Genomic DNA, 26,141 nt, shown 5'->3' on the forward strand with positions numbered 1-26,141 from the left:
CCACCTACTCCTGCGAGGCCCTCAGGATGCAGAATCGCCAAGACCTGCTCCTCCCATGTTGTTAGTTGCGGGGGAGGAGGTGGGGGTCCGCCGCCAGTCCGCTGTACCGCCAGGTGGTGTCTTGAGACCACGGAACGCACCTTCCCCCGTAGGTCGTTCCACCTCTTCCTGATGTCCTCCCGATTTCTTGGGTGCTGTCCCACTGCGTTGACCCAGTCCACTATTCTTCGCCATAGCTCCATCTTCCTAGCAATGGAGGTGTGCTGCACCTGTACTCCGAATAGCTGTGGCTCTACCCGGACGATTTCCTCCACCATGACCCTGAGCTCCTCCTCCAAGAACCTGGGGTGTTTTTGCCGTGCCATGGGGTGGTGTAGGTGATGTCTGGGGCGGTGTGTGGAGTGATAAGTGTGCTGATATGTAGTGGTGTGTAGTCTGAGGTGCGTAGAAGTTATGTGGGTGATGGTGTTGTGTGCCTGTGGATGCTAGTATTGTTGATGGTGGTGTCTCTCTCTGGCCTTCTCTCAGTAATTGTTGTCGTAAGGGTTTGTGGGTAATGTAGGTGTGTGTTTTATATTGTATCGGGTGTGTGGGAGTGGTGTGTGTATGTGTATCAGGTGTGTGTATTTCGAATTGTCCAATGTGGTAGTGTTTTGTATATTTGTGTGTATTTTGAGCGCGGCGGTGTGTACCGCCAATGGAATACTGCGGTTGAAAGACCGCCACGTGGATTCGTGTGTCGTGATAGTGTGGGCGTATTTCTGTTGGCGTGATGGTGGAGGATTTGTTTTCGCCAGTTTATCACTGGTGGTGTGGCAGACTTGTGTGGGTGTCTGAATTTTGGCGGATTCCGTGCTGTGGGTCATTATAGCTGTGGCGGATTTCCGCTGCCGTGGCGGTGTGTTGGCGGTCTTCTGCACGGCGGTAAGCAGCTTTTACCACCAATGTTGTAATGACCGCCTCTGTGTCTCTGCCTGTCTGTGGGATACATGACTGGGTCAGAATGACAGTTGAGTTGTTTGTAAATTCACTCTAGACAGTCACACAAAGGGAGATGAGGTGTGCCCTGCATATCCTGATGGGTCTTCCTGGGCTATAGTGGTGGGAGAAGCTGACACACCTGAATAGGGCTGTGCTTGTCCTTACACAGTTTCCAACCCCCTGGAGTGTGTCTGGGGCCAGGGCAGGAAAGACAGGGTCCTGTGCACTACAAATATTTATCTTTGAAGTTTGTCTACTTCAAAGACAGAAAAGGGTATAAGTACTGGACCTATGACCCCACAAAGTTAAAAACCTTATAGACTGAGGACATTCTGTCAGGAAGAAGAGTTGGTTGCTGTACGAAGGACTGCCATTCTGCTTGTTGTTATGCTGTGCTGCCCTGCTGTTTGCTGCTTCTGTCCTGGGAGTAAAAGGCCTGGACTTTGCTTTCTTCATTCTGCTTTCCACGGTTCTCCACGGACTTGAACTGAGCTTGCATCCTGTTAAGAAGTCTCAGGGACATCAAAGACTTCTTTGAACAGTGGCTGGGCTCTTCTGCTGAGAGTCCTGACCTGCCAGGTGGTGCCAACTCAAGTTCCTGGATCCTTGGAAGTGGAAGCTGGTGACCTGAAGAAGAAAATCCATGCACTGCACTAAGGAACTAAGGCTGCGTGTCCAGAAATTGATGCATCGCCTTTCCTGCGAGGAAAGAACAAATGCATCTCCTCCCCTGCCAGTAAGGATCCAATGCATTGTCTCACCTGTGAGAAAAGAATCGACGCATCACCTCCCCTGCATAGTAAGGAACCAACGCACCGCTTTGCTTTTCTGGCGCCTCACCTCCCCTGCGGCCCGCGTTGTCTTAGTTTTTTTAAGCATCCGAGGTACTGTGTGTAAAAAGGCTACAACCATTGATTCCTATGGATTAAGACTCACTCATTTAAACCTTTAAAAAGTGATATTGTTACTTGTGTATGTTGGATTTTTGTCATTTTGGTGTTGTTTCATTCAGATAAATATTGGCTATTTTTCTAAACTGGTGTGGAGTCCTTTTGTAATGTTTTCACTGTGTTACTGTTTGTGTATGTACAAATACTTTACACATTGACTCTCAGATAAGTGTGACTTCTTGCGCCAAGCCACCAAGGGGCTCATCAGGGGTTATCTTAGCTGTGTGGCTCCCTTACCCTGACTAGAATGAGGGTCCCTACTTAGACATGGTGCAAACCATTGCCAACTAGAGACCCCATTTGTAACACTGTCCATGATGATGCCAAGGTTGCAAGCGAGGTCTGGCCGAGTGGGTGTTGCTTCTAGTTTGGTAGGCCACCAGGAGTTGTTCCATGGTGGTGCCTAGGAGGCTGGCCTGGTTTTTAGTGGGTACCTAAGGTACTTACACCTTATACCGGGTCCAGTTATCCCTAATTAGTGAAATGTAGACAGTGTTTAGAAGCCAGGATCTCTAGGGGTAGTGTGGATGAGCAGCCAAGGCCTACCTAGGAAGCATGCAAAGCTCATTAAATACCAGTGTAGTCACACAAATACTCAGTGTTACAAAAATAAAGGTACTTTATTTTGGTGACACAAATGCTAAAAATACCTTAGAGACTATACTCCCTTAGGAGGTAAGTAGTATACACAGTATATACACTAGAATGCAGAAATAGCTGTAAAAACTGTTAGAAAATAGTGAAAATCACAATAGTTAGAAATAGGCCTGGGGGAACACAAACCATACACTAAAATAGTGAAATCTGAAAGTCAGTTTCCCACCTAGGTACGTGTAATATGTAGAGGGGCACTGGGAGTATTAGAAAACACCACAGGTAAGTAATAGAATCCATCCTAGAGCCCAGAAAAGCAAGAGAATATCACAGCAACTTTCCTAGAACACACAAGAACACGAGAAAGAAGATTATGCAAGAACCAGAAGAGACTGCAAGACACCAACGATGGATGTCTGGACCTGAAGACCTGTGGAAGAAGGGGAGCAAGTCCAAGAAGCACTGAAGAGTCCAGGGAGAACAGGAGCCCATGCTAACCCAGATGAAGGTGCAAAAGAAGAACCAATGGTGAAGAACAACAGTCAGTACTGCGGGTTCATGGTTGGTGCAGAAGATGTCCCACGCCGGAAGGAAGACTGCAGTCTGGTTTGCGTCACTGGATTCTGCCAACAAGCCTTGGCACACGCAATGCTCTCGGTTAGCAGACAATGGCGCTGTCCGGGACCAGGAGGGACCTGGTGGATTCTACCCAGGACAGGGAGTCAGAGGGGGCTCTCAGCAACTCAGAGAGCCCTCAGAAGACCAGGCAGCATGCACAGGAGTCCTACAGCATGGGGACAAAGAAGGTGCAAAAGGAGGCCCACGCAGCACTACACAAAGGGATCCCACGCCGCCGAAGAACCACGCACGAAGCTGTGCGTTGCAGGAAGGAGTGCTGGGGTCCGGAGCTGCACGGTGCACAAAAAAATTTGTGAAAGGATGCCAACAAGCCTTGGCAACTGCAAAACATGTGGTGCATGGGGGTACTGTCTTGCATGGGGAGGCAAGCTTCTACCTCCACCAAAGTCGGACAGTAGGACATCAGGACCGTCGGGACCACTTCAGTCCACCACCCGTGATGCTGGATCCAAGCACTTCATCAGGAGAGGGGACCCACGCCACTGGTCATCGCTGCAGAGGGGTTCCTGCTGAAGCAGGGGAGGGACTCCTTCACTCCAAGGGAGATTCCTTCGTTCTTCTGGTGCAGGCTGAAGACAGGCTGTCCTCTGAGGATGCACGACCATGAAACAGTTGCAGTTGCAGTTGCTGGCAGGAGCTGAAGATACAATGTTGCAGAAGGCTTCTTTGCTTCTTTGTTGCAGTTGTAGACTTCCTGGAGGGTCCAAATGCAGTTTCTTCGGTAAGAAGGTGAAGTAAAAAATGCAGAGGATTCCTGCTGGAGTCTTTCAATCCGAATCTGAAGAACCACCCAAGAGAGAGACCCTAAATAGCCCTGAAAGGGGGTTTGGTCAGCTACACAGGTAAGCACCTATCAAGAGAGGACTCTGACGTCACCTGCTGGCACTGGCCACTCAGATGCTCCCAGAGTGCCCTGCCAACTTGGAATCCAAGATGGCAAAACCCAGGGACCCACTGGAGAAGCTCTAAGGACCACCCCTGGGGTGGTGATGGACAGGGGAGCGGCCACTCCTCTTTCCTTTGTCCAGTGTCTCACCAGAGCAGGGACTGCAGATCCCTGAACCGCAGTAGACTGGATTATGCAAGGAGGGCACCATCTGTGCCCTTCAAAGCATTTCCAGAGACTTGGGGAGGCTACCCCTCCCAAGCCTGTAACACCTATTTTCAAAGGGAAAGGGTGTAACACCCCTCTCCCAAAGGAAATCCTTTGTTCTGCCTTCCTGGGCTTGAGCTGCTCAAGCAACAGGAGGGCAGAAACCTGTCTGAGAGGTGGCAGCAGCTGGGGCTGCCTGGAAAACTTCAGAAGGCTGTAATGACAGTACTGGGTGTCCTCTAAGGAGCCCCCAGAGTGCATGGAATCATACAACCAATGCTTGCAAAAGCATTGGGGTATGATTCCAACATGTTTGATACCAAACATGCCTATGTTCGGAGTTACCATTATGTGGCTGGACATAGGTAGTGACCTATGTCCAGTTCAAGCGTAAAATGGCATCCCCGCACTCACAAAGTCCGGGAAAATGGTCCTGGAGATCATGGGGGCACCTCTGCTAGTGAAGGGGTGCCCTCACACACAGGTACTCTGCACCCTGCCCTCAGGGCTGAAGGGCCTCTATAGGGGTGACTTATAAGTGACCTAATGTAGTGTAAATGGTGGTGAGAGGGTGCATGCACCTTTTCACGCAGGCTGCAATGGCAGTCCTGCAGAAGCCTTTACATGGGCTCCCTATGGGTGGCAAAAGAAATGCTGCAGCCCATAGGGATCCCCTGGAACCCCAATGCCATGGGTACCTAGGTACCAAATACTAGGGACTTATAAGGGGGCCCCAGTATGCCAATTGTGGGTGAAATACTGGGTTACCAGTATGCTATAACCATAATTTAAGGGAGAGAGCATAACTACTGGGGTTCTGATTAGCAGGATCCCCGTAGACACAGTCAAACACACTGACAAACAGGCCAAAGGTGGGGGTAACCATGTTAGAAAGAGGTCACTTTCATACAATTGGGAGGTATTGTTCCCGAAGATCAGCACTTCCCTTTTGTCTGTGTTGAGTTTTAGATAGTTCTTACTCCTCCAGTTGGTGATGCCCTTCATGCACCTGTGGAGATTGATCTTTGTGATGGAGGTGTCTTCTGAGAGGATGAGCTGGGTGTCATCTGCGTAGGATAAGATGCTCATTCAGTGGATTCTGCCTATGTTGGCCAAAGGGGTCATGTAGATGTTGAACAGTGTAAAGCTGAGGGATGAGCCTTGAGGGATGCTGCAGATAATATTCTTGGGTTCCGAGATGGATTCTCTGGGTTCATCGGATAAGGAAGGATGCATCTCCTTATATTCCGAGGGGATCAAGCCTCCTGATAAGAGTGTGTGGGATACAGTGTTGAATGCTGTTGAGAGGTCGAAAAGGATCAGGGCCACCGTTTCTCCCCGGTCAAGGAGGGTTCTGGTGTCCTCAGTGGCAGCTATCATGGCGGTTTTGGTGCTGTGGTTGGTGTACAATCGGAATTGTGAGGGGTCCAGAAGATCTCCAGGTGTTCTCTGAGTTGGTGGTTGATGGCCTTTTTCGAGGACTTTGGCGGTAAAGGGGAACAGAGAGATGGGACGGTAGTTCTTGAGTTTGCTGGAGTCAGCAGAAGGGTTCTTGAGAAGGGGAGTGGACAGAGTTCATGAAGGCTGTGGTGTTTTGGGTAGTGAGCTGGTCCCAGGTAGTTAAAAGGTGGTCAGAGATAGCATTGGGGTTTGCATCCTTGTCAGCGAGGAGGCTGAGGATGCCGGCGACATTGGGTTGGGGTTTGATGTTTTTGTAGATCTTGTCGTGGATGAAGTCCGCCAGCGTGTTGCAGTGTTCCTGAGAAGTGGTGGTGATGTTTTCAGTGGCTGAGGGGTTGGAGAACTCTCTGACGATGTAGAGGAGTTCTTTGCTGTGGTTAGAGCTCTCTTCGATGTGGATGACCAGGGCTCTCCTCTTCGTCTCTTTCAGTAGTTGGTGGCATTGGTTGAGGGATGACTTGAAGGTGGCTCATTCTGTGGGATCCTTGCTGGTGCGCCATTTCCTTTTTTAGTCACTTGCACTTGTGTTTCAAGGTTCTCAGTTCCATTGTGTACCAACTGGCCTGTCTAGTGGGTCTCTTGAGGTTGGTGGGTTCGACGGGGGCAACTCTGTTCGTGCAATTGCTGATCCAGGTGGAGAAGTTCTTAAAAGCCTGTTCTAGGTTGGTTGTGGTGTCAGGGTGGGAGGTGTTGAGGCCATCGGTCCACTGGCTCTCTGATACTTTGTTCCAGTTGCTGTGTAAGGTGCTGGGAGGCTTAGTGGTGGTGCCAGGGGAACCTGTGATGGTGAAGTGGATGATGGCATGGTCTGGTCAGGTGAGTTCGGTGACATGGCTGTACTTGACTCTGTCCGTGAAGAGTGGGTCGAGCGTATGTTCTGCGCAGTGTGTGGGATCAGTGACTAGTTGGGTGAGGCTGATGTTGTTCATGCTTTTGAGGAGGTTGGCGGTGTTGGCTTTGTTGAGGTAGTCGAGGTGAAAACTGAGTCCTCAAAGGAAGATGCAGTGCTTGGAATCAATGGGGAGCTGGGCGATGAATTTGGGGATACCATAGAAGAAACTGGGGCGTGGTCCTGTAGGTCCATAGGCAAGGGTGCCTCTGATGGTGGTTTTGCTGTCGAATTGGATTTGGAATTGAGGTGTTCCATGACAGGGATGGTGTTGTCTGTGGTGCTGGTCCATTGGATGGTTTCTTTTGTGGATGATGGAGATTCCAGTTCTGTATTTGTTGATGAGGTCCCGGTGTGCTATCTTGTAGCCGTTGGGGTTGCTGAGGTGATGTCGGGAGCAGATGAGGGGTTGAGCCAGGTCTCAGTCAGGAAGATGAAGTCGGGGTGAGGGAGGTGATGGTGTCCCAGATTTCTGTGGCATGCTTGCAAACTGCTTGCAAACTGATCATATACTCCGGAAGAGGCAGTGGAATTGCTCTGAAGCAGTCGTGGTTGATGTGCTCGGTGTGGTGATGGTCATTGTGCGTGTGGGTGCTCCGGTGTTGCAGGAGAAGTGACAGGTCCTACTGTTGATTGTGGAGAAGTGCAGCAGCAGTTTTTGTTGCGTTGTCTGTTGTCCAGGACTGGGAGATCGGCAGAAATGGATTGCTGTGTGGTGGGAGAACCAGGGTTCCAGGTGCTGGGAGAAGGCTGGGCATTGACAGGTGCAGACAGGCCTGCATTCAGTGCGCCAGCGCCGCACCAGTGGCATGCCTGCTGCAGGCATCCACTGCACTGCCACACCGTGGCCTCCATTAAGTAGGTCCTGGGAGTAGGGAGGGGCAGTGGGAAGGGGGGCCAGGAAGCAGGAGGGAGATGTGGCAGAAAAAAGTGCCTGGAAAAAGCGACAGGAAAAGTGGTGATTAAAACTGGTGGGAAAGCGAGCAGGAGAAGAAACAATAGAAATTAACAAAAGCAGTGCAAAACTAAACAAGTTAGACAAGATTAAACAAGATGAGTTAAACAAGGTTGAGCACAATAACACAATAACAAAGTGAACAATTCAGTAACCAGGGAGGCAGCAAAGCAGCAAGTGGGGAGCTTTCACGAAGGACCTGCTCACTGGGGCCGTGCTGCGGCCTCCATTATAGGTCCAGGGAGGATCTCTGTGAGGCAGTGGGCGGGGCTTGCAAGGGTGTGAATTGGGAGGGAGATGGGCCAGGAAAAAGAAGCGGGAAAAAGCGGGGGGAAAGCAGCAGGAAAGAGATCAGACAGAGAAACATCAGAAATTAACAAAGGCAGTACAAAACTAAACAAGTTGAACAAGATTAAACAAAGATAAGTTAAACAAGATTGAGCACAATAACAAAGTGAACAATTCAGTAAACGGGGATGTAGCGAGGCAGCAAGGGGGGAGCTGTTATGAGGGACCTGCGTATCACAGTGATGAGGATTGAGGGTGAGAGTAGAGGCTGATACAATGATTACTGTGGTATTTAATTGTTTATGATCTTATATTTTAATGTATTGCTTAGGTCTAGGCTGACACAGAGCTGACTATATTTTTATGTTATATGACTCCCCATTACTATGAACAAAAGGTGTGTGATATTACTTATGCTAACTCTGGCATCTTAGTAAATAGGAGTCAATTCCCCTCTTCAGGTTGTAAAAGCTAGTTAGGTCCTCTGTGACGCTAGGTATGATGGGATGGCATAGCATGGGATCGAGCCGTTTGCGAGCTCAGAAAAGCTTTGTACATCTGGCCCCAATTGTCATGTTGAATGAAGGTTTCAAGCAGCCCTTTTTGCAGATGTATTCACAGCCACCAAATGAATACATTTTTGCTCTTGTGTTGCACACCAATAGTCAAGGTTTTAACTTTCAAATCTATTTAGTATCCATAATGTGCCAAGATGTGGACTCTAAACTTAGAGTATGATTGACTCTTTTATTTTTTAATCCAAACCAGTGAGACAGTAAGGGCCAGATGTATCAATATTTCCAATAGCATTTACCTAATTGCGATTTTTTGCGAATCGCAATTAAGTAATCGCTATTGGAATGTATGGAACTCCAGGAGTTTCATATTGAGATTCGCAAGGGCTCATAAATGGACCTACCTCATTAATATTCATGAGGTAGGTCACAATTTGCAACCCAATCAAATGCGAATGGCTACAATCACAGGGATGGTGGCCTACTGGGCTCAACAGACTACCATGTCTGTGATTGCTTCTCAATAAAGCATTTTTTTTTTTAATGCAGCCCGTTTTCCTTAAAGGAAAACGGGATGCGTTTAAAAAAGAAAAGTGAAAAGTTTTCTTTTCATTTTTTAAGAGTAGGCAGTGGTCCGTAAGACCACTGCCTGCTCTTAAAAATGTTTTTGCATGCATTCGCAAATGTGTTACCACCAATTTGAAATTCACAAACACATACATACACAAATACATACCTCTGCGATTCGGTACGCCCTTGACACGCCTCTTCCTAATACCGAATCGGTATGTAGTTGCAAAACCAATTTGCGATTCGGTAACAAGTTCCTGATTCGCAAATTGGATTTGTTACATTCCAAAATGCAGTTTTTGCAATCGCCGTTTGCGATCGCAGGACACTTTGATACATCTGGCCCTTTATGCCGAGTGGTATTCAAACTCCTCTGTTTCTGGGAAAGGAATCTTCTGTGTTGTTTTGGTCCAGCTGGACGTTGATGGGCTCTCAGAACTTTGACATAATGATGCAGCTTTCTGCTGCCTGAGAACTGTTACTACTAGGCTTTCACCTTCATGTTGCTACTACATCATGCACGTGTCAACCTCACCTCTAGCATGCCAACCTTACCTGTCTGTTTGACTTCGGGCTTTACGTGCTCTCAAGTGATCCCAGTTTGAGGCTCCTTCTTTGATCGAGGTAGTTCCAAATGTCAGCACAATGTGTCCTGCGCTTGTATGTGCCTGCTTTCACAGTATCCATTAGAGCAGTGGTTCCCAACCTTTTGACTTCTGTGGACCCCCACTTTATCATTACTGGAGCTGGGGACCCCCACTGAATCATTATTGGAATTCAGGGACCCCCACTGAGTCATTAATGGAAGACGGCGACATGGCCTATACATTGTCAATGATTTGAACCACAAAATAATATGCAAAAGTACAGAAACAAGCATTCCATTTGCAAACAAATAAAGAAAAATCTAATTTTAAATGTAATAGGAAGGTGGGAGCTTTTCTAAGTTCTGTTGAAGCCATATATAGTCCATAGCATATTCTGTTTGATGCTCCTGCACTGCTCCCACGAACCAATTTGAGCATACTAATTTAATTTTTAGCCTCCAATTTCAATTTTTTTGACTTTACAGTATGTTTTACATTTTTCAATTGTACATTTAGCCACGTTATTTATATACATTTTATTAATCTGTTAATATTAGTTAATTTTCTAAGGAGTCGCGGACCCCCTGAGGAGGATTTGCGGACCCCCAGGGCTCCCCGGACCACAGGTTGGAAACCACTGCTTTAGAGAAAACCAATTTCTAGAGGTGGGCAAGCCAAGGAAGGCTCTAGAAGGGCTGGGTAGGCTCTTGTCCCATGGTGACTGTCAAGCCAAAACAGAGCTGAGGCAATGATCCCAGGTGTATTCCTTTTCTATTGCAGTTTTAAAGGACATAAAACACTTAGATGTGGAAAAGCTGAAAACCTGAAATGCAAAGAGGTGCTCTTCCTTTCTGTATGTATGAAGTCAAGCTAAGCTGCAATTCACATGTGTCTCGCTGAACACTTGTAATCGGACAGGAAACTTCTTGGGAAGTCAGAACACTTTGTTTTACAGATCCATATCATTACCATTGCTGAGATACTGACTTTCGCTCTCTTTGCGGTTTTTTAAGTCCAGGGAGGTCAGTGATATCAACATAAAATAGTGTTCTGCTTTCCCTTATGCTTAACTTTGCATTTTTTTGTGAGAAACACATTTTTATATTTTATAAATTTTTTGTTACGTCATTATTTATTGAACTTCGTGTCCTAGTTTAGTTAAAGAACTAATGGAACCCAAAGCAGTATCGTTTGGTGGTAAAAGGCAGAGACAAGAAGATATTCATTTAGTGGCTGAATTGCACATGTAGCTGGTAAATCTGGGTTCAAGTTCTGTCTTCCACCCTTGAACAAATTGTATTAGCCTATGATTATTTTCTTCACTGTGCCTTATTTTGCTTGAAGGTCAAACCACCTTGAAGGAACTCAGTTTAGATTGTTCGGAAGAGGCACTAGGCCTGGTAGCGAGGTGAGCATACATACAATGCTATAATAAAACCAGTGAAAGCATGTTTGCCTCATCAGGCAATGTCACATATTGTTGTCTGAGTGCTCAGTGTCCTCTTTAAACAAACATTGGCAAAGCCAAGTCTTGCTTTTATGATGTGAGTACTGATGAGAGTGCTGAGCTGTTGTCTTTGTCAAGGTTTGTCTGTAACATATTGTTTGAAAAAAGTAAAAGACAAAAAACATTTCAAAATACTGGAAAAAAGCACAATACACTGAATTAAATGTTTTCAATATTTGTAAATGGTATTTTTCATATCATTTTCACTTAGGAGACTGAACAGAATTTAAGAAGAATAGTGACGAGTCAGAAGGTAAACATAAATGCTCGCCAAGGCCTAATTTGCTTTCCACAGGATTCAGGATTTGTCCTCTATAATAGTCCATTGAGCAGCTTTATGAGGCTAAAGAGAAGTGACATGCTAAGTAAACCTTCTGCCTCAGAAGTAAGCTGAGTAAGTGCAGCAGATGGATCTTTACCTAGTGCCATAAAACTCTGTGTGTGCCAAAATATGTGCTTTTATGCAATGTGTGAAATGCAGGAGATAAAACAAAAACAACCTTTAGAGTCTACTCTTCAGCCATACCACATCAAACATATTCTTGTTGCTCTGCTGCTTAAACCAACAACCTCGGAGTGGTAGGGAAGAACACAGCACAAGGGGGCAGGTATTTGAGGCGGGCGAGCTACATACAAAGGAGAAAGCTAGAAAACACATGTACTCTCATGGAGTGTTGAATGAAAAAGAACAATATAGTTTCTGTGAACAGTGGAAGGGTATAAACAGGGCCACTGGAATTATGCGATTATGCAGATGCATTTTTTCCTGTATGATTGAGGATTTGCTGCATTTCCCACATAATCCATCATCTGCTGCATAATCTGCAGATTTTAACAAAAGATTCCTAGCTCAAAGGGATCAAAGGTTACTAAAAACAGAAGGCCCTTAGAAAAGGTTAACTGGTCATCTTTCAGTTACTTATTTCTTTTATTGGATGCTAAACTGGTATTAATGAGGCGGAATAATTGTATTACCATGTGTAAAAATTACAAAACAATGAAGCAATTCTATCAAAAAATGTGCAGCATTATGCCGCATAATTTGCCTTTTCTTAACGCATAATTTAGTCAACCCTTCCACATAATATAATGCTCACCTGCCACATAATTCCAGTGGTCCTGGATATGCGTCAGTCAATCAAAAGTATTGCAGAGACTATACTGCAGGGGAGGCACAAATACAAAAAGTACAAGTAAAACCATCAAATGGAAGCAAGCAAATGAGAGTGGCCCTGAAGCCAACCAATGGTAAGCAACGAGCAGCCTAGGAGGCTGCTGCCAGTTCACAATACGTCGTTCATAACTAGACAGCTTGTGCTGTTTGTTAGATGAAACCTAAAACAACACTTTCCTAGCTTTCTCTTCTTACTAGATGGCATAGTAGTGGTGCCTTATCTTACTCCAGCCTTAGAGCTGTGCAGCAAGTTTAAACTCATGCATTACAGGTTTAGATATGAACATCTGCTCATGTGCTCTAAAATTCATTTTACTGTGTCTGCAGCTCAAAGCCTGACGCTTCAGGATGGACACAACATGTATGTGGATTTGTTGGTGCCTCACAATCATTTCTACTCACTGGTGCCATTAAGACACTCTACATGCCAATTTTGCTCAAAGGTATCTTAAGGCACGGGCAAAGAAGGTCTGTGCCAAGGGTGCCCACTTCTAAACCCCCCTCTCCCAAGTAAACAGTGGAGGTTTCTTCTTGAGGGCGGGGCGCGTCGCCCCCGCCCACTGCGAGCTGCGCACAAAAAAAGAGAATGGCAATGAAAATATTTAATTGCCATTTTATTTTCCCCCCCGCAGCATGCACCAGCCCAGAAATATGCAGGGCATGTTCTCTGCTGCTGGCAGGAGAGGACTGACTCTGCTTCCAGCAGCAGAAGACTGGAGCAGTGCCTGGCAGGGACGCTCCAAAGAGCGTGTCACTTTGGCCAGCTGCTTTGCGCCAGCCAAAGTGACATATGCCCTTTGAAGCTCTCTGTAGGAGGCTGGACTGGCTTGTGGTGAGTACCAAGGGGTACTTGCACCTTGCACCAGGCCCAGTTATCCCTTATTAGTGTATAGGGTGTCTAGCAGCTTAGGCTGATAGATAATGGTAGCTTAGCAGAGCAGCTTAGGCTGAACTAGGAGACGTGTGAAGCTACTACAGTACCACTTAGTGTCATATGCACAATGTCATAAGAAAACACAATACACAGTTATACTAAAAATAAAGGTACTTTATTTTTATGACAATATGCCAAAGTATCTCAGAGTGTACCCTCAGTGAGAGGATAGGAAATATACACAAGATATATATACACAATATCAAAATATGCAGTAATAGTCTTAGAAAACAGTGCAAACAATGTATAGTTACAATAGGATGCAATGGGGACACATAGGGATAGGGGCAACACAAACCATATACTCCAAAAGTGGAATGCGAACCACGAATGGACCCCAAACCTATGTGACCTTGTAGAGGGTCGCTGGGACTATTAGAAAATAGTGAGGGTTAGAAAAATAACCCACCCCAAGACCCCTCAAAGAAGAGTGTTTCCATAGTGCACTAAAGTTCCCCAAAGGACAAAGAAGTCGTGATAGGGGAATAATGCAGGAAAGACACAAACCAACAATGCAACAACGATGGATTTCCAATCTAGGGTACCTGTGGAACAAGGGGACCAAGTCCAAAAGTCACAAGCAAGTCGGAGATGGGCAGATGCCCAGGAAATGCCAGCTGTGGGTGCAAAGAAGCTTCTACTGGACAGAAGAAGCTGAGGTTTCTGCAGGAACGAAAAGGGCTAGAGACTTCCCCTTTGGTGGACGGATCCCTCTCGCCGTGGAGAGTCGTGCAGAAGTGTTTTCCCACCGAAAACCCGCCAACAAGCCTTGCTAGCTGCAAATCGTGCGGTAAGCGTTTTTGGATGCTGCTGTGGCCCAGGAAGGACCAGGATGTCGCAAATTGCGTCAGGAGAGAGAGGGGACGTCGAGCAAGACAAGGAGCCCTCTCAGCAGCAGGTAGCACCCGGAGAAGTGCCAGAAACAGGCACTACGAGGATGCGTGAAACGGTGCTCACCCGAAGTCGCACAAAGGAGTCCCACGTCGCCGGAGAACAACTTAGGAGGTCGTGCAATGCAGGTTAGAGTGCCGTGGACCCAGGCTGGACTGTGCACAAAGGATTTCCGCCGGAAGTGCACGGAGGCCGGAGTAGCTGCAAAAGTCGCGGTTCCCAGCAATGCAGTCTGGCGTGGGGAGGCAAGGACTTACCTCCACCAAACTTGGACTGAAGAGTCACTGGACTGTGGGAGTCACTTGGACAGAGTTGCTGGATTCAAGGGACCTCGCTCGTCGTGCTGAGAGGAGACCCAAGGGACCGGTAATGCAGCTTTTTGGTGCCTGCGGTTGCAGGGGGAAGATTCCGTCGACCCATGGGAGATTTCTTCACAGCTTCTAGTGCAGAGAGGAGGCAGACTACCCCCACAGCATGCACCACCAGGAAAACAGTCGAGAAGGCGGCAGGATCAGCGTTACAGAGTTGCAGTAGTCGTCTTTGCTACTATGTTGCAGTTTTGCAGGCTTCCAGCGCGGTCAGCAGTCGATTCCTTGGCAGAAGGTGAAGAGAGAGATGCAGAGGAACTCGGATGAGCTCTTGCATTTGTTATCTAAAGTTTCCCCAGAGACAGAGACCCTAAATAGCCAGAAAAGAGGGTTTGGCTACCTAGGAGAGAGGATAGGCTAGCAACACCTGAAGGAGCCTATCAGAAGGAGTCTCTGATGTCACCTGGTGGCACTGGCCACTCAGAGCAGTCCAGTGTGCCAGCAGCACCTCTGTTTCCAAGATGGCAGAGGTCTGGAGCACACTGGAGGAGCTCTGGACACCTCCCAGGGGAGGTGCAGGTCAGGGGAGTGGTCACTCCCCTTTCCTTTGTCCAATTTCGCGCCAGAGCAGGGCTAAGGGGTCCCTGAACCGGTGTAGACTGGCTTATGCAGAAATGGGCACCAAATGTGCCCATGAAAGCATTTCCAGAGGCTGGGGGAGGCTACTCCTCCCCTGCCTTCACACCATTTTCCAAAGGGAGAGGGTGTAACACCCTCTCTCAGAGGAAGTCCTTTGTTCTGCCATCCTGGGACAAGCCTGGCTTGACCCCAGGAGGGCAGAAACCTGTCTGAGGGGTTGGCAGCAGCAGCAGCTGCAGTGAAACCCCAGAAAAGGCAGTTTGGCAGTACCAGGGTCTGTGCTACAGACCACTGGGATCATGGGATTGTGCCAACTATGCCAGGATGGCATAGAGGGGGCAATTGCATGATCATAGACATGTTACATGGCCATATTCGGAGTTACCATTGTGAAGCTACATATTGGTAGTGACATATATGTAGTGCACGCGTGTAATGGTGTCCCCGCACTCACAAAGTCCGGGGAATTGGCCCTGAACAATGTGGGGGCACCTTGGCTAGTGCCAGGGTGCCCTCACACTAAGTAACTTTGCACCTAACCTTTACCAGGTAAAGGTTAGACATATAGGTGACTTATAAGTTACTTAAGTGCAGTGTAAAATGGCTGTGAAATAACGTGGACGTTATTTCACTCAGGCTGCAGTGGCAGGCCTGTGTAAGAATTGTCAGAGCTCCCTATGGGTGGCAAAAGAAATGCTGCAGCCCATAGGGATCTCCTGGAACCCCAATACCCTGGGTACCTCAGTACCATATACTAGGGAATTATAAGGGTGTTCCAGTAAGCCAATGTAAATTGGTCAAATTGGTCACTAGCCTGTTAGTGACAATTTGAAAGAAATGAGAGAGCATAACCACTGAGGTTCTGGATAGCAGAGCCTCAGTGAGACAGTTAGGCACCACACAGGGAACACATACATATAGGCCACAAACTTATGAGCACTGGGGTCCTGACTAGCAGGGTCCCAGTGACACATAACAAACATACTGAAAACATAGGGTTTTCACTATGAGCACTGGGCCCTGGCTGGCAGGATCCCAGTGAGACAGTGAAAACACCCTGACATACACTCCCAAACAGGCCAAATGTGGGGGTAACAAGGCTAGAAAGAGGCTACTTTCTCACACTCTCCACTCAGGTTTCTAAGACAGCTGGGTAGAGACCAGACACAGGCCTTCGGGCCCGAAGGAGCGCTCAGCCAGGACGCTCCATCCAATCCAGGTACTTCTTTCATGCTGGTTAACCGCATGAGAGCAGCCTCTGGATTGGTTAGGGGAGCTCTTCTGGCATCAGAGATCAGAAGCACACGGCAGAGGATGCGCAGCCCCTGGGTACGTGCCTTTTTTATTTTTTTAAATGTGCAGTGTTTGTGTAATGCATGTGTGTAATGTATGTACGTGTGTAGTGCATGTAAGTGTGCAGTGCATGTAAGTGTAGTGTTTGTGTTATAGTTCGTGTTTTTTGGGCTTTAGGACAAAGGGGTGGTTTACTTTGGGGTTTTGGAGGGAGGGGGTGTTTTTTTTTTGCGAAGTGGTGGGACACTTTGCTCGCCCCACCACTTTAAAAAGGTACAAGCCGCTGCTGCAAGTAAAGCACGCTTTCTCAGTTTCTCTCACTCTTTCTTACTTTTATTGATTTCTCTATCAGAACCTCTTTCCTTTTATTTTCTTACCTCTTTCTCTGACTCTGCCTCCTTCTACTCAGCGTCATTTTAAATAATTTTGGGCAATGGCAAAATATATTTCATTGTTTTTTATGTGATGATTTAAGTATAATATTCTGAGGTGTCATGCAGGCTGAAATTACCAGAATATATGTAATAAAATTCAAACTTGTTCCAAGCAAATGGTACGATATTTGTCTTGCCCAGGGCTTCAAAAATCCATAAATTGACACCGTTTTTGTTTTCTCCCTATTGAAACTTTTCAAACTGCAATGCAATTACATTGTGATATAAAATTCAACAAATGTATGTTTGCAACTCTCCTTCTTAGGCGTCCCAAAACGTTGTATAGAACAACTTTTCATAAACGGATATCATTTTATCTTAACGTTTTTAACTGGGAATTAGGAACCTGTTTGGTGAAAAGCGCATAGCAAAACAAGCCTGGATTTTAGACTTAATCTGTAACTGATTTGAGAAATTCGATTTTAATGCAAATTCATGCGGGATTCTCAAGTAGCAAAAAGGCTATTTTGTTGAAAGTATAAAGAATATTTGAGGAAAAAACACGTAAAAAAAAAATAATAATGTCCTCCCCGTCGGGGAATTGAACCCCGGTCTCCCGCGTGACAGGCGGGGATACTGACCACTATACTAACGAGGAACTGACGAATACTCCACCGCGAGGAGGCTACTTATATTTTGAAACCGCCGGATGTGTTCCTTCTGACACAAAGTATAGTAATTTCTCAGGTTGCAGAGAGGGAATCGCTTCTGAAAAGGCTTTGTCCGGTAGAAAAATCCAAATTGCTGCAATTTTTTCTCGTTCTGTATTAAAGGAATCTTAATAAGACGAATCATCTGCTGAGCGAGCTCACGGTAAAGAGACGAACAAATCAAGAGTTCGAGTACAGAAATTATAGCAGCATCTATATTGTGTCATATGCGGCGCAATAAATCGGTGTACGCGGCCTTCCTGATACAAATCGCTTTGCGCATGCGCCATCTTTTTTAAGACGCACACGTAAAACGACCACAGAAAAGGGTCTTCTGCGCATGCGCCTCGTATCCGCGAGGCGAGCGTAAATTCAAACACAATGCAAGGGCGTTTTCTGCGCATGCGCTATCTTGCAGTGCCTCGGAAAGTAGTTGCAACTCTGCTCTCGACGGAGCTGGACGAGGGCGGTGAACTTTACCTGTGAAATGTGTGTGGGGCGGAAAATTCGATGTGAAATCCGTTAAGGTCTATTGACAAACGAAGTAATAAAATTAGGTGAGTAACCAAAAAAAAAAAAAAATATGTCCTTCGAGCCGGATTCGAACCAGCGACCTAAGGATCTCTGTTGAGCATCTACAGTCCTCCGCTCTACCAACTGAGCTATCGAAGGCCCTAGAGAGCAAGGGTACAAGTGCACAATATCAAATGCAAACATATGTGTTTCTTTGATCATGCTTCGGGTGACCAGATCCCAGATTTCACAGCTCAGGCCTGGTTCTCACGGGACTGCCCCCTTGCCCCAATACTTTACTAATTTTCAACTACATGTCTTGGGTTTTGGGACAGAGGTCAGGTCATTCTGTAAAGCAGAATTGAATGGTATGCCCAACCCTGCCAAGTACCACGCATCCTGGGTTAGACTAACGGATAATTATTCAATTACCGTATCCCCATAGGGTCCGACATATGTCACGCAGATCACAGATGCCTTAGTAACTTGTCCAACGAAAGCTAAGCAATCATCACACTCAAAAGGCCAAACTATGTTAAGCTAGGAGCAGTAAGTAGTGTGGCCATTTGTGTTAGCTTTACTGAGGTGGAAGGATTTCTAGTCTGTATTTACTTCTGATCGTTCTTGTTTTTGGGTGCGCCCAGTCTCTCGCATTTCTTTAGAGATATGATGCCTGATAACAGCCCTTGCACATTTATCATTGGGAAATTCATAGCTTGACACTTAAATAGAATACTTTTTTAACTGAGTGTGCACTGTAGTGACACAACCGTGGATCGCTTCCTCTGGTCACCCAACCAACCATTGGAACACTGGTGCGACTTGTATGGGGCCCACACACAGAAAACAGGTTTTACCTCACACACAAACACATAATTTTTATGTTTCGCCTGCATGGCGCGTGCTTGCGCGCTGCGCTTGCAAAGTCTTTTGCTACTAAATAAAAATATCTTAGAGGGGGCTCAGAGCCCGCCCATTACTTACCTCTACTGACCATTGACTAGCTCCCATGTCAATATACTAGGGTGACCAGATGCCCCGGATTTCCCCGGACAGTTCCGGTTTTCAGATGACTGTCCCAGTGTCCCTATGCTTTTGTTCATTTTACATAAATGTCCTGGTTTTTGGGGCAAAGGTCAGGTCAACCTACCAACACTTTTGTTAATTTTAAATAAATGTCCCGGTTTTTGGGACAAAGGTCAGGTCAACCTGCAAATCAGAAGTGAAAGGTATGCTCTCCTTTTATATGCGCCTCTACAGTCTTAAATACTTCTGCTGCCTGCTCTTGTGTGTGTAGGTGTGTGTACACGTGTGTGTATGTGTGTGTACAACCACACACACACATTTACAGGACAGACCAGATATAGAAGTGAGACTAAAGGCTTTAGTCCTACTTTATGTCTAATCTGTCCCGGTTTTTTCTTTTCAAAATCTGGTCACCCTACTCTATACTTACGATTGGTTGGCTCCTACATGGGTCTCATTTACTTGGATCATGTTGATCAGCAGCTCTTTACTCACCATTGGATGGCTCCCACGTGGGTCTCCTTTCCTTGCTCCCGATTGGTCAGTGCTCCTCCAGGCCTGGGCTTCCTGTTCCTGGGGTTGGGGTCTTCGTCCATGCCGTGGCACTTACACAAAGTACTTCTTCAGTTAGTCAGTGTCCTTCTGCTCATCACATTCTTCCCCTAGGTACTTTTTGTTTTTACTTCAACAAATGCGCTCTCTATGAATGCATGTGTCCGCCGAAGCCTGCTAGCTATGCGTTTCCTGACTTTCTTCTCCCACCCCTGCTTGCCCAAACCTTCCTGCCCCACCCCTGTCGTATTGCTTCCCTGTCTGCCATAATCCCCCTTCTACTGGACACCACCCACCATGCACCCTTTGGCCCTCCTGACATCCACCACCCCTCTGCCTGCCGCTCCCAGGAACACTTTATTGTGGCTCCCTTTTTTAAACATGTTGGACAGGAGCACGAGCTGCTGTATAACATGGCTTAAAGTAAATTTAAAAAAGCGTGATGGCGGGGTCAATGCTGGCCATGCCATAGCGCTTTGCTTTTATGCTTCTTTTATGCGATTCATCATTTCGTGTTCTCATGTATCTTTGGTAATCTGGATCTTCTGCAAACATTATATAACAAGCATTTACAATGCAACGGGTCTCTCGTTTGCTCATGTTAGAGCTGATCGCGTTGTAAACTCCAAACCCGACTTTTCACCTATCGGGCAAAAGTCCATTTATTTACGTAACCCGAAAAAGTGAAATTAACTATGTAAAGCGCTCGACTTCTGCCAAGCGAGATCACGCTTGTAAATTAGAGAAAAAGAAGTCCACGAGCCCGATGGAAAACAGCGAGCCGCTCATGTTTTCTGTACTTGGTCGCTGCGCTCGAGGAGGGCTAGCCAATGGAAAAGGCATGACGTATGCGTGCCTTCGACTTATGAAAGCAAGCAGATTTTATTAGGCAAGCCCACGAACCAATAAAAAACTCTGACGTGAAGTTAACAGGGTCTCGAGCCCTTTTCTAAATACTAAAGCGTCTCGCTGCGATACGCATGCGCGAGCGCATGCAACGGAGGCTCGACCCTAAAAACTGCACTTTACTCTGTCCCCAGCGTTTGTAATGGTTAATGGGCCCTTTGCCTGCTTCTTGCCCCTAACCTAGAAAGCAGGTACGTGTTGCAGTACTATTCTAAGCTTTCTGATTGGGTAAACCTGTGTGTGCTTTTCATGCAGGTGGCAACTATATACAAATGGACTGGAAGCCTAAAAAAAATTTGTGGGTCCGCTACTTCATAGGGAGAGAATGTGATCATGTTTGTAAACGGGTTCCGTGCTAAGATATCCGACCCACCCAACTGTTATAACAAATAAAGTCACTTCCTGCTGCGTGCCCTGCTCTGAAAGTCAACTGAGACAGGGTTCCAATCTTAGCGCAGTTTAACGTTGATGTTTGCAATTAAAACACTTTTAGCTTTCCCTAGTAAAAAACAATGTCATTAATGTCTTGAGCATGGGGTGTTTTATGTTGCTGTTTACACATATTTATCACCTTACATGCAGCACCAAGATGCCAGATAGCAGCCACTTCTATTTTGGCAACAGTATAGAAAACAAACAACATAGACATTTATCCCTTAGATAGCAACAATGGACCCAGTTCACAAACGTTTTTGCACTTTTAAGTGCTGAGTGACCAGAAATCGGCATTTACAAATGTAAATTACACATACTGGTTGGATTATCGGATTTTGTTGACTCCAAATTGCACTTGTAATGGTAGAGAATATTACTGTTGTAATGTTGACTAGTTCACAAGTTGCAGCTATTTCAAATTACACAACACTGTTTTATGCCTTAGTTTTTCAAACATTAGGTGACACTCTCGGCAAGCATTGGCAAAACCAACAGTCGTGGCTTTTATTTTGAGTTCAGATTAAAACATTTTAAAAAGTACGCTGCATTAAAAACTAAGCAAAACATTGTTTGCTTTCTTGCAGAATGTATCTTTGGGATAGTGACTTCCTGTGTGATGGTTCGGGGTACTGCTGCAGTGTAAAATAGTCCCTCATGCATCACAAATCAAGCACCCCGTAGGAGGAAGAACATAGACAACAGCAAGCCTGGAGCAACAGCCCACTCTGTGTATATTCTGAAGCAATGGTTCCCAACCTTTTGACTTCTGTGGACCCCCACTTTATCATTACTGGAAGCCGGGGACCCCCACTGAATCATTATTGGAATCCGGGGACACCCCACTAAGTCATTGCTGGAAGCCGGGGACCCCAGCCTAAACTTTGTCGAAGATTTGAAACGTAAACCAATACACAAAAATACAGAAACAAGCATTCATCAAACACATATACAAATAATAATACATTTTATTGAATCTGCAAACAAATATAAATAAAAACATAAAAAATGTAATTTTAATAGGAAGCTTAGAGCTTTTCTAAATTCAATGGAAGCCACACATCGTCCATACTATATTCTGTTTGAGGCACCTGCGCTGCTCCAATGACTCAATATCAGGACACTAATTTAACTTTTAACCTTCAATTTCAAATTCCTTGACATTTACAGCACGTTTTAAAAATTTCACTTGTACATTTAGTCACTTTATTTATATACATTTTATAAATCTGTTAATAATATTTAATTTTCTAAGCAGTCGCGGACCCCGTGAGGAGGCTTCGCGGACCCCCAGGGGTCCCTGGACAACAGGTTGGGAACCACTGTTCTGAAGGATTCTGTCTACCGGAGAGCTGCATTGTCAAACTAGACCTGAAATGACCTAGCTGCAAAGATACCACAAGCTACTGTACTGCTCAACGAAGAAATGAAAAATAGCAATTTTAATTATGGCTTAATTTGAACTTGATCACACTACTTTTATGACTTATAATCAATAACTGTCCAGAAATGATTTGTTTCCAATAAGCACAGACCATTCGATCATCTTTATTCAATTTAAAATAAAACCATAAAAGTATGCAGGTATCATAAATTATATAATCATCATCTGAACAGCGTCAATCATTCAGTCACCATAAGTAACTTCCGGTGTATGTCTCCCCTCTCACTTCTCATGAACTAACATTTCTTCCAAAAGGCGTGTTTTTCTTGCACATGGGACTGGTGAATGAATGTGCAGTGGGAAGCAGAGATCAGGGCTGCAGTTCCCATTCTGGTTCCAACGAAGCAGAATGGCACCCTGACAGTTAAGTGCTGTAGGGCACACATACATGGTTCAATCAGATTGGTGGAGGAGATTTAGTGAGATGCTAAATAAACATGGTCAGTTCCTGTAGGCACTTCTAAACAAAATATTGCATCCACTGCTTGGCACCCTGGCTTGTCTACGTGATGTTCTGTGCACCCAGCCTGCAGTGTTTGCGAATGTGTTTCAGACGTCAGAGCTATCGCTCATATCACATGATGGAGATGTAGAGCAGAGCTGTCTGTTCCCTGGTTGATGCAGATGTTACAGGTGTACATTATACAGCAGCGCTATCTTCAGCACCAGAGAAGTAAAGTGCCTCGAAGTCGCACCACTGCTCCAGTTGCACAGACGCTACCAACCTCAAACAGCCCAGTTCCCCTTCAGTCTAAAGCAGTGGTTCCCAACCTGTGGTCCGGGGACCCCTGCAGGTCCGCGAAGCCTTCTCAGAGGGTCCGCGAGAGCCTCAAAAATTAAAAAATATGAACAAATATTGACAAATTAGGTCCCCAGCTTCCAGTAATAACTCAGGCAGGGGTCCCCGGATTCCATGATGATTCAGTGGGGGTCCCTGGATTCCATTAATGTTAAAGTGGGGGTCCACAGAAATCAAAAGTTTGGGAACCACTGGTCTAAAGAGATGTTACAGCTGCACGTGAGACAGCAGAGCTACCCTTAACAGTGATCGGATGATCTGGGTGTGCACCCTAGATCTGCATACACATTGAGTTATCCACAGTTATTTCACATGCAGCTCGGGTGCCACATCTCATGCTACATATACGGCCTGTTTTAGAAGAGCATCCGAGATGGTATACTGTGTCAAATCAATCACAGCTCTTCTAAAGCAGTGTATGTGCCTGTGCGATCTCGGGCATTTTATTTGTTCTGCATTTCTAGTATGGCATGGAAGGCAAAACTACATGTACAAGAATGCAAAGGGAGAACTTAGCACAAGAATACTTGGTCTCGGTTTCCATTTGCACTCTTGTCTGAACTCATGCTTATGGGCGAGCCCTTGAGTTAACTCACGTCGTGAGTCAGGAGCTCATACTTATCATTTAATGTGCAATTTGGTACATTTTTATTAGTTAGGTTTCTATTGTAAAGGAAAAAAGCATTGGCAAAGTCAACAGATTTGACATATGCAAGATCTATTGGCTCTGACATTTTTAAAGACATATTACACAGCAGAACAGGCTGATGTTTAATGTGGCTTAGGTTTAAAAAAGCAAAATTACACAATCAATGTTGGCTGCGTCATTGAGCTTTTTTTTTCTTAACAAGCTTCCCCTAATTTCTAATTCACATGTGTATGCAGTATTGCAACCCCCCTCTCCCAACTACTCTTCCTATGCTCCCTCCTGGCTGCAGCAGCATGCATTGCAGTAAAGCTGCAAATACCTTCAGCAACAGTCTGCCAGCCTGCAGTGAAATACTGTCTTTGTTTGGCATTTCTCTCAGGGTGACCATATGCAAAATGTGCATTATCTTTAAAAAAACATTGCCAACAGCTATCTGCTAGCGCGCCTTGTCCTTAGTAAGTAAACTTACAAGAGGACGCGTATAGGTCAATGAATCTTTTGGATCGCATAGGGTAACCTAGTCAAGTATAGCGAGTAAAAGACAGTATCAACAAATCAATCCAATCAACTTAAAATACCATGAACTAATCTAATTAGAAAAACCATCATCACTCATATGAAAATTAGCTCGTTTTATTCCCTATTAGTTACAATTCTAATCATAAACCTTTATTCAACAATATCATGATTTCCAAACTTTATTAGCAACATAAGCAATGAATTCTCTGCACTTTATTAATATGCGACCAACGTTAATCAAAGCATAGCAATTCATGAGCGATCGAATAATTCAGCAATATAAGTCAGTCAGTCTAAGTCACCCTAAGTCACCCTTGTCAGACTACCTATCTCCGAATTAGCATCAGCATGTGGGTCTTCATGCGAAAAACAATTTAGTAAAAAATCATTAATTTAGAAAAATCTATCTAGAAGAGAAAAACATTTAAAACAGCGCAGTTGGTACCCAGAAAGAAAAAGCATTCATTAGTCAGTCAGGTTATAGCTATCTATCCAAGATAGACCAGCAACGAGTCAGTCTTCATCTCCAGGCCATCAGTCATCAACAAGACTCGGGCTCACAGGACGTAAGCCCAAGTTTCAGCACTTCGGACAGCGTCTCCTGACGTCGTCAACTTTCGCCTCTCCGTTCTGATTCTTCCCCTCATGTCATGACTTTTTAATTGGGTCTCTCAGTCCGTCCCACAATTTGCCCATTGGTCAACCTTATCAGGGGTTATGACTCTAACCTATAATTTTTGTTTACCACCTCTCTACATTATTTTGAGAGTCAAGTTGCATTAACATGATTGGTCCTCTTGTCGATGAGTACATCATCCGGTTCTGCGGGTAACAAAATTGTTTCTCCCAACTCTTAGTCTGTAGCTCTATCATTCAAGTCCTGGGAAAGTACATTTAGCCTACTCGACACATAATTGTATCAATTTGTTCTGATCGTCTCCTGTTCGCTGCTGAGTTTGCAGATTTTTCTAGCAGTGCTTCATGGTGAACTCTGTACAGTTCAAGGTCTCTTTTCTCCAGTTCCAGTCTGGGGCGGCTCATCGCGTCTCCACGTTTAACCAAGCAAGGCCCAGCGCTGACTAGGCCTCTGGTATAGCTAATTTAAGGATATGAAACATCATAAGATAAATATATATCTCTCATTATAACATATTAGTACAATTACTAAACATGTCACATTATTTTAGTACTGTTAACACAGATGGTGACCACTCCCCGTGGGCACATTTTGCACATTATACATTATTGGGAGGGCAGTATTTGGGGTGTTACATCCCCCCTAAAATATTTATTATGTAGTAAATAGTTAGGTTCAAGTGCAATTGCGTTTTTAATGCCCCTAGCAATCTGCACTCCTCTCTCTTTCCATTACCCCTCAATCTGTCCTCATGTCCTGTTTCCCACAAAATGCATTTTAACAAGATGTCCCAGGGGGATTGTTGAGAAATCTGAAGCTCACCCTACTCCCCTTGTGAGCGCAGACTTGAAATAATTATTTTATGTAATCACACTGATGCACTAACATGAGAAATGCTTCAAATGAAAAAAAAATGTTAATAGTGTGCTTGTTACGTGGCCACCATCAGAGTGAAAGGCCTGCACATATATTTTTAAATGTGTTAACTTAGTGATGAAATAAAAATATTCTGTCTCTTTAAGAACATATGCTTTGAAAACTAATGTTAGAATAAATGCAAGGTAATTCTTGAGTTTTCTGTGATGCCTTTCAGCAGAACAAGGCCAGAGCTGATGTTGAATGTTTGCCAATGTTCCTAAAATGTTACGTTAGTAGTATGATTTCATGCCTACTGTATAAAACATTTTTTGTTCGAATTTCAAACTTGTGTAACATTTTTTTTAATGAAACGTATTTCTTTCAACACTTGTTCTTGCTGTGGCTCAAGCAAGCAAGGTCATCAAGTGTAGTTATCTGTTTGCTAAGCTGAGTT

At 45.3% G+C, this 26,141-nt stretch overlaps 1 long non-coding RNA gene and 2 other non-coding genes across 3 annotated transcripts; 1 reads left to right on the plus strand and 2 right to left on the minus strand.

Moving 5' to 3' along the window:
* Positions 1–17,228: 17,228 nt before the first annotated feature.
* TRNAD-GUC (transfer RNA aspartic acid (anticodon GUC)) lies at positions 17,229–17,300 on the minus strand. Its single transcript has one exon. It is a non-coding gene; the product is annotated as a tRNA-Asp (tRNA).
* Positions 17,301–17,774: 474 nt separating this feature from the next.
* Positions 17,775–26,025, plus strand: LOC138293594 (uncharacterized). The gene is made up of 2 exons (XR_011203056.1): positions 17,775–17,909; positions 21,369–26,025. It is a non-coding gene; the product is annotated as an uncharacterized lncRNA (long non-coding RNA).
* Positions 17,939–18,024, minus strand: TRNAY-GUA (transfer RNA tyrosine (anticodon GUA)). The gene is given in 2 exon segments: positions 17,939–17,974; positions 17,988–18,024. It is a non-coding gene; the product is annotated as a tRNA-Tyr (tRNA).
* Positions 26,026–26,141: the final 116 nt, after the last annotated feature.

The sequence above is a fragment of the Pleurodeles waltl genome, chromosome 4_2, assembly GCF_031143425.1.
Source record: "Pleurodeles waltl isolate 20211129_DDA chromosome 4_2, aPleWal1.hap1.20221129, whole genome shotgun sequence".
In the NCBI taxonomy this organism is placed as follows: Eukaryota; Metazoa; Chordata; class Amphibia; order Caudata; family Salamandridae; genus Pleurodeles; species Pleurodeles waltl.